Source organism: Taudactylus pleione, unplaced genomic scaffold (genome assembly GCF_031769625.1).
Source record: "Taudactylus pleione unplaced genomic scaffold, aTauple2 ptg001477l, whole genome shotgun sequence".
NCBI classification, from domain to species: domain Eukaryota; kingdom Metazoa; phylum Chordata; class Amphibia; order Anura; family Myobatrachidae; genus Taudactylus; species Taudactylus pleione.
Window position 1 is genome coordinate 2,518,387 of NW_028285875.1, and position 8,181 is coordinate 2,526,567.

General features: G+C 45.1%; 1 long non-coding RNA gene across 1 annotated transcript; it reads right to left on the bottom strand.

Moving 5' to 3' along the window:
- Positions 1-465: 465 nt before the first annotated feature.
- LOC148442515 (uncharacterized) lies at positions 466-2,411 on the bottom strand. The gene is made up of 3 exons (XR_015875796.1): positions 2,283-2,411; positions 1,811-1,885; positions 466-1,449 (listed from the first exon to the last, which is right to left on the bottom strand). It is a non-coding gene; the product is annotated as an uncharacterized LOC148442515 (long non-coding RNA).
- Positions 2,412-8,181: the final 5,770 nt, after the last annotated feature.

Sequence of the window (8,181 nt, forward strand, 5' to 3'; positions counted from 1 at the left end):
CAGCTTAGAAAGAGGTATCTTTAGATTGCAAACTGACTGTGCATTTTATAACGCACACTTGCGGCAATGTCGGCAGTGCTGTGCCACTAGGAGCTTGTACAACATGTCACTAATCAGTGCACGTCATTAAGTGCCGGTCATTGTGGTACTGTAGAAAGTGATGTGCCGCCCTCTCACAGTGATGGCATATCTTAGAATTTAGTAGTGGGGTCTGAGTAGTGGTATATAAAACCATCAGTGAACTACAAGTCTCAGCCCAGAAAGAGGTATCTCTGGACTACAAACTGACTGTTCGTTTTATGCCGCACACTTGCGGCAATGTCACCACTGCTGTGCCACTAGGAGCTTGTACAACATGTTGGTAATCGGTACACATCAGTAAGTGCACACCAAAGTAAAAAAACACTCTCTTTTTTTTATTACATAATAGTATTCTTTAAGAATGAATGGTAGTGGTTGTTCAGGGGCGGCAGGGGCGCTGAGAGGGGGGGAAGCGGGTACAATTATCCCCCCCTCCCTTCCTCTCTCCTCCCTCCCTTGCATCAGCCCAGCACACAGCATGTGCTGGGATGCAGTGGGAGATTGCTCGCAGATGCTAAGCAGCAGTCACAGCAATCTCCTATGCCTGAGGGGGGGAGCGATCACACTGATCACGCCCCCCCTCCGGCTTTGCACCGGGCTAAGGGGCTCACTCAAAAGTATGTTTTTTTTTTCAAGGGGGTGTGACCATGCCCCCTTCGATTAGGCCACGCCCCCTCTTTACCGGGGCCCGGCGGCGCTCTCTATGCCCCTGGGTGGCGGGCTACTGTACTGTATGAAATATTTGGAGCGGGTGGTGTGATCACATTACAACTTGTTGTGCCCTCTCGGTCCCTTCCCCCAAAGCAAACAAGCATGACTGTTGATTGACAGCCATGCGGCTTACAGCCAATCATCAGCCGCTTACATTAGAGTAAACAATAGTAGACATACAGTATATAAAACCCACCGGCCAGGGGTGCAGAGAAGAGCATAAGCCTGGGGTGCTCCAGAGAGGGGGGATCCCTTATTGGGGGGTCCCCACCTCCGGTGGTTCCCACCTCCCCTGAGATCCTTAGTTGAGCTGACTAGCTTGTGGTGTTAATGTCACCTGGCTGTGGCATTACACCCCAGTCAGTTAGAGTCCGGTGCTGGTTTTGGGTCCCCTACGCCGTTTTGTCTCCCTATTTTTAAAACCAACACTGGCTCACAGAGTCCAGTGCTGGTTCATAAAATAGGGAAACCCTACATGTCTTTTCCCCCATAATGCTAGAACCAGGACTGGCTCAGGAGCCCGGGGTTGGTTATGCTTTGGGGGGGAACACAACATCAATTTTTTGGGCTGAGGAGGGCTTTCAGGCTAAGGTGCCTGATCTTCTGCCTCCACCTCTATCTCCTCTTCCTCATCATGGCGGTGGCGTGGTTCTGGGTCTGTGTAAACAAAAACATATATAATTTTGTCTAAAATATATTTGATTATGTATGTACTGTATATACAGTAAATAAACCCTGACTGTATTATTATTATTACACTTTACTAGAGTATGTGGTGGAAGGGTACGCTTTGATGCACCAGTGAGTTTTCAGCGCAAGCTTACTGAGAGGCAAAGCGCCGGTCATTGGCTAACCGGAGAGGGCGAGAGGCAGTGTGTTAGGAGACAAGGTTTGAGATGTAAGGAGCAGTGTACTCTTTGGAGTACAGGAGGAACAGAGACATTCTTAAAATGAAGAAAAGTATAGTACAGTAGTAAAACACAATGTACAGTACTATACTGTACTGTACAGTACTTACTTGGCTGGGGAGGGCTGTCGGGCTCAGCTGCCCTGTCCTGTGACTCTGCCTCATGGCAGTGGTGTGGATCTGGACCTGTGTAAACAGAAATAAAGAAAATTTTGTTTTACATTTTTTTTGAACATGTACATATATAAATAAACCCTGACTGTACTATTACTATTAATATTATTACACTTTATTTACAGTATAAGGCACCACCAGTGTACATTACAGTAACCAAAACCTAAAAAGAGCACAATTAACAATTAAGGGAAAATGTACTAAGCTTTAGAAAGTGATAAATTGGAAATTGATAAACTACTAGCCACTCAGCTCCTAACTGTCATGTTATAGCCTTATAGGTTGTGTTTGAAAAATGACAGTTGATTGGTTGGTACTTTCCAAAGCTTAATACATCTGCCCTTTAGTATCATAATTCTCAGACCACAATATGGTTGGGAAGCAAGGAAGTAATCAGAGAAGCGTGGACCTGACTCCAATAGTGATGGCACAAGTTGCAGAAGTAGAGCCGCTGGGAGTGGAGGAAAGAGGTACAGTAGAGTACAGGCAGTAGGTTGTTGGGCCCCTTCCATCTACTCCTCAGAGGACGAGCATGCGCCTTCGATGTACTACTGTGAAACAAAATACTATAATGTAATATTACCTCAACATAATTACAAAATAGTACAGTACATGTAAAAAGTCCAAAGCATTGGCCCGGCTTGTAAACACAATTTACTTTACTCTACAGAACTTACTTGGCTGTGCATGCTCCCTCTCCTCTGCCTGCTGCTGTCTCCTCTGGTGCTGACATACTGTAAAAAAAACCCAGTACAATGTATACTAATGTTGGCCTGAAAACAAGTGGAATAAAAATAAACCCTTACTGTACTACAATTCTTTACGCAATTAGTAGTGCTCTTCCATTATGCACAATCTGCGACAGGGCAGGGGTATACCACGGCCCCAGCACATTGAGAGGAAATAAAAAAATACATTGTTTGGCTCTGTGCTATCGATGGCGATGAACCATTGGTTCTGATAGGTGCAACTATTGATATCGACAGCTGCAACTGTCTTTGCCCTATCACCACAATAGGGACAGTACTGTCCCTGCTGCTGTGGGTGCCGGCTGCACGTAGGATCTTGTGATGCTTGTGACATCCTGCACATGCCCAGTGGAGCTGGATGGGAGGTGAGACATAGCACATCAGCACTAGGTTGTGTACTCAGGCAGGTATTTAATCAGTAGTGCTTCCTGCTTTGCCTCAGTAAACAGGCGAAACAGGAAGAGTTATAGAGGCATAATCCGTATAGTGCCTTTTCTTTACGTTATGTCACACAGTAGTGGCCATGGGCGAAACTACCATAGGTGCAAGGGGTGCAGCTGCTATAGGGCCCAGAGCTTAGGGGGGCCCATTGTCCTTGTCAAAGTTACATGTGATATATACATTTTTCACCATTGGTTGGTACATAAGGGCCCTTACAAACTTTGCCATGGGGCCTTGAAATGCCTAGTTACACCCCTGGTAGTGGCCCTCAGGGATGACCATTGGTAGGTTATTCATCAAAGGTTTTATCCACCAATGGTCATCCCTGTTTTAATACTGGATGTGTAGTGGGCCGAACAAAACTAGTTAACATCGGCTGGCAACCATCGATGTTTTGAGGGAAAAAAAATTGATGGTCGATGGCCATCCCTACTTCGTTTGGCTCTGTGCCATGGATGGTGGTGAAAAATTGGTCTACTAGCATTGCAAAATCATCAATCATTGGTGGTTATTCATTGATGCCATATTATGTCACACAGTTGTGACCCTTAGTCATGTAACTCTACAGTTTATGTCACACAAAGTTCATTCACATTGTCACACAGTAATGGAGGATCCTGATTGGCTATACTTAACTACTGTAACTGTACAGTAAAGCTGTACTTAATACGCGCAAGGCGTTGCCTGAGCCTCTGCAGCCGTGGGGCATCCCTCCTCACCAAATCACTACAGCAGCGCTGAAGTGAAGGAATTGATCTATCCTGGCCTACTTGGGCCAGATATCGCATCGGGCATTTATCAATATTATTCAGTAGTGGCTGATCCCAGCACTGAAGGAGTATTTTTAGCTCACTCCGCGAATAAGTACGCTGCCGCACAGCCATTTTAACAGAGTATAAACAAAGCAGCATGCACAACGCAGGACACAGGATGCACAATGCCAGATATTAACACATTGGAGTGTACGCATGCACAGGCCATGTTGTACAATCTCCTAGTGATACAGCAGTAGTGACATTGCCGCAAGTGTGCAGCACAAAATGAACAGTCAGTTTGTAATCCAGAGACACCTCTTTCTGGGCTGAGACTTGTAGTTCCGTGATGGTTTTATACATCAATGCTTAGACTCCACTACTAAATTCTAAGACATGCCATCACGGTGTGAGCGCTGCACACTTTTCTACAGTGCCACAGTGATTGGCACTTACTGATGTGTACCGATTAGCAACATATTGTACAAGCTCCTAGTGGCACAGCAGTGCGGATATTGCCGCAAGTGTGTGGCATAAAATGCACAGTCAGTTTGTAATTCAGAGACACCTCTTTCTGGGCTGAGACTTGTAATTCCGTGATGGTTTTATACAGTGCCCTTCAAACCAAACTGTTCATTTCTAAGGCATATTAACACTGTGTGAGTGCCACACATCACTGCAGAACAATGTTGCACGGACTGGCACTTACTTTTCTAAAATGAGGTGTTATCTTGCTGATACCTGTATCTAATTTAATATACTGTAATAATGATGGCAGAACATATTTATAAATTGTTTTTCAAAAGTGTACTCAGGACTCGCACACCAAATGATGTAATCATTTATTACACACTCAATTACAGCTTTCGTTCCATGACAACTATAGCGTACCTAATGACAGATACAGTCAGCCAATCAGCGGGTGGTACTAAAGACTTTGCATTGTCTTTTTTTTACGCATACACAGTGCAGTTTAGGAATAGCAACATCTGGTGGACAGAAAGTTGTATTGCACTCTCCGGCTTTTCCAGCGCTTCAGTACATTACAATGCGACACCACAGCACAGCACAACTAGCAGGGCACGCTACATGATGTATGGAGCAAAGATGTGGCAGGACACTTCTATAAGTGTGATTGAAGGAATGAGTCAGTGTTGAATGCAGCAGACAGTCACTGCAAAGATTGCTGGCACATGGACTTAGGAGCCACAAGGCATTTTAGCTGCAATGACAGTTGGTTCAAGTCAATAAAGCAGAGTAAACATGTGAACATCAGGTGAATAAGAGATAAAATCCTAAATGCCTCCTAAAAATCCTAAAAGTTGGGACAATTAATGTACGCTTAAGAATTAAAAGGAAAAACAGCAGTCACAGACATAGAAGATGTACTATTTGTGCCATATGCAGAAACCAATCTGATTGTGTAGATGGGATACAAAGTCCAATTCACAGTGGGTTGCTGTGGCAGTTGGGATGCTGGCACCGGGATTCCGACACTGGCATTCTGAGCTCCGGCATCTCAACAGCTGGGATTATTATTATTGTTACCAGTTATTTATATAGCGCACACATATTCCGCAGTGCTTTACAGAGAATATTTGTCCACTCACATCAGTCCCTGCCCCAGTGGAGCTTACACTCTATATTCCCTCCCACATGCTCACACACACACACACATACACACGAGGGTTGATTTTTTTTTTGGGAGCCAATTAGCCTACCAGTATATTTTTTGGAGTGTGGGAGGAAACCGGAGTACCTGGAGGAAACCCACACAAACACAGGGAGAATATACAAACTCCACACAGGTACGGCTGTGGTGGGAATCGAACCCATGACCTCAGTGCTGTGAGGCAGTAATGCTAACCATTACACCATCTGTGCTGCCCAACTACATCCCACTGGACACTGGAGAGTGTTGTGCAATGTCAGCTTCTGACTCCAACCAGTAAAAGAGTGTATGAAGGTACACCACACTATACTTAAAATATCTGTCAAATAAAAATAATAATATAATAATATATTTATGGCAGCTGTCTCTTTAAGAGAGATGTGAGCTCTCCGTGTGGATTGGTTGTATAGGAAAGATTAGGAGAAGTGCTGCAAAGTCTAATATCTTTATAGTGAAAAAAACTTTAATTTATATGATAAAAAAAACTTTGTTTTATTATAATATTACTAATTAGCATATATCAAAGATGTGGTCAAGAAATAAAAAGTAAACAATAAAAATCAGATACAGTCCAAGTTTCTAGACCTTACACAATAAAACAGGGTATCCTGATGTATAATAATACACTTAACTTGTGAAAACAATGAATTCTTGTGTATAAAAGAGGAATAAAACACATCTATCCAGTCCTCAATGTGTTTTAAATTCTAGCATTAAAGAAAATATGCATAAATGATGTAATCATGTGTTCAAATTATACACTAAGAATTAGAGTTCTGGATCCTAGTCTCGGATACTTATACCCTCACACAAGGCATCAATGTTCAGAGGAACGTTTCCTCGTGGTTTAAGGGTATTATAAAAAAGCAGGTGATCCAGTCATTCTGGCTTGCAGCCACACAGTTCAGTTTGTAAACACGGCCCTGATTCAGAGCCGGACGCTCTGACATAGCGCTCGCTCTGAATCAGGGCCGTCCTTCCTGATTTTAGAGCGGCCTCCGGGCCGCTCGCATAGCTGTGGGTGACCACCCACAGCTATAGCGAGCGGCCAAAAAGATGGTCGCGATGGTCAAGCCCATCGCGACCATCGGGCTTGCGACGAGACCCTTGTGGTAGGGTCTCGTCTGCCACAAGCCCTGGAGTACTTTTGGCTCTATCAGAGCCAAAAGCACTCCCACTGACATCACTTGTGATGTCAGTGGGGCCGGCCCCAGGCGGTATGCGTTCCCATGGGAATGCCTCCGTCTGGCCAGCCACGCCCCTGGTACGCCCACCAAAGCGGGCGTGCTGTCACTCACCATCGACAGCATGCCCCCTTTGTAGCGAGACCCATAGCGACGGCTTGCCCATCGCTATCTGGGTCTCGCGCATGCACACGACGGAGCCGGGTCCGTTGTGCGCATGCGCACTGGCCCAACATCGACCCGCTTGCAAGCGCTCAGAGCTCGCGAGCGGGTCTGAATCAGGCCCACAATGTTTAGTAGAAATATGACAAGTGTATCAAGTTGTCTTGACATGTAGCTAAAAATGTCTGGTTTTAGAATTCCAATGTATCTTAATGAACGGGGAATGGAAACACTATATACAAATCCCCAATATCAGAAGGAAAGTTCATGCATGAGCTCAAAAGTCCTTATTGTGCACTGAACACTGTAAATAGGATTCAATGATGGGCTATCATAATGATGTTAGTACCCATAAATATCAGAAAAAAAATTGTTTATACACGAAAGGCTTTACTTACTTGCCTGAGTCTTGCCCTCTCTCCTTCTGGCCGCGATGGTGTCAGTGTGTATGCCACCGACGATGTTCCACCTCGGGAGGAATAGAGGCAGATAGATTAGAGCACTGGCTTGTCCCAGGATGGCAACAGAGTGCAGGGCCATATAGCACCTATCGTCAGTCCGGCAATGGCAGACTCACAAGATGTCTTCTTAACTACTCTTACTTGCTCCTGGCTGGTTGGTTAGGCTGCAGTCCAAATGTACTGATGTATGATGTAGGATGCTGTCCAGGGGTAGACACAAGATTTCTTGTACGGCTGTGGTCTGTTCCTCCCCGTCACAGTGTTTCAGCGTCCAGATGTAAGTGGCTCCTGGTGCCACTTACACCTGGAAGCCGCTTCTGCCAGGGCCCGGGATTGTCCACGTCCTCACTACACCACCCGGGCCTTATCTTCTGACACCGGGGATCTGCTGCCACGAGGCCAGCGTGCCCAGCTGGTTAATGCTCCCCCGGCAGCTTCTCCCCCGACCCAGACGCAGTCCCCACGAAGGGTTTCACGAATCTGGGTTGCTCCGCCTACTCTCCACGTGTATATGAGATGCTCACGGTCTACGCTAAGTGTGCTGTTGGTCTCAGGATTGGTTTGGGTCAGTCTCCCTGTATATCTCTCACTTGGTTAAGTGCTCTATATCCTACCATTCCTTTGTGTTTGTGTAGCTGATTTAGAGTCGATTGTAATTTTATTACATATGCATTGTATATGACTGTTTGCTAGCTGCTGCATTCACACTGTCTTTTATTTCTGTCTGTCAATTATAACTATCACTGTTTTTCTCTACATCCTCTCGGTGTAGAGGTTTTGTTCTGAGTACTTCACATTCATTAAGATTTTGTGAAGGCTGTCACATAATATTGCAATTATTGCCTTATTTTTGAACATGTTAAAAGATAAAGGGATTCAGGAGGGGA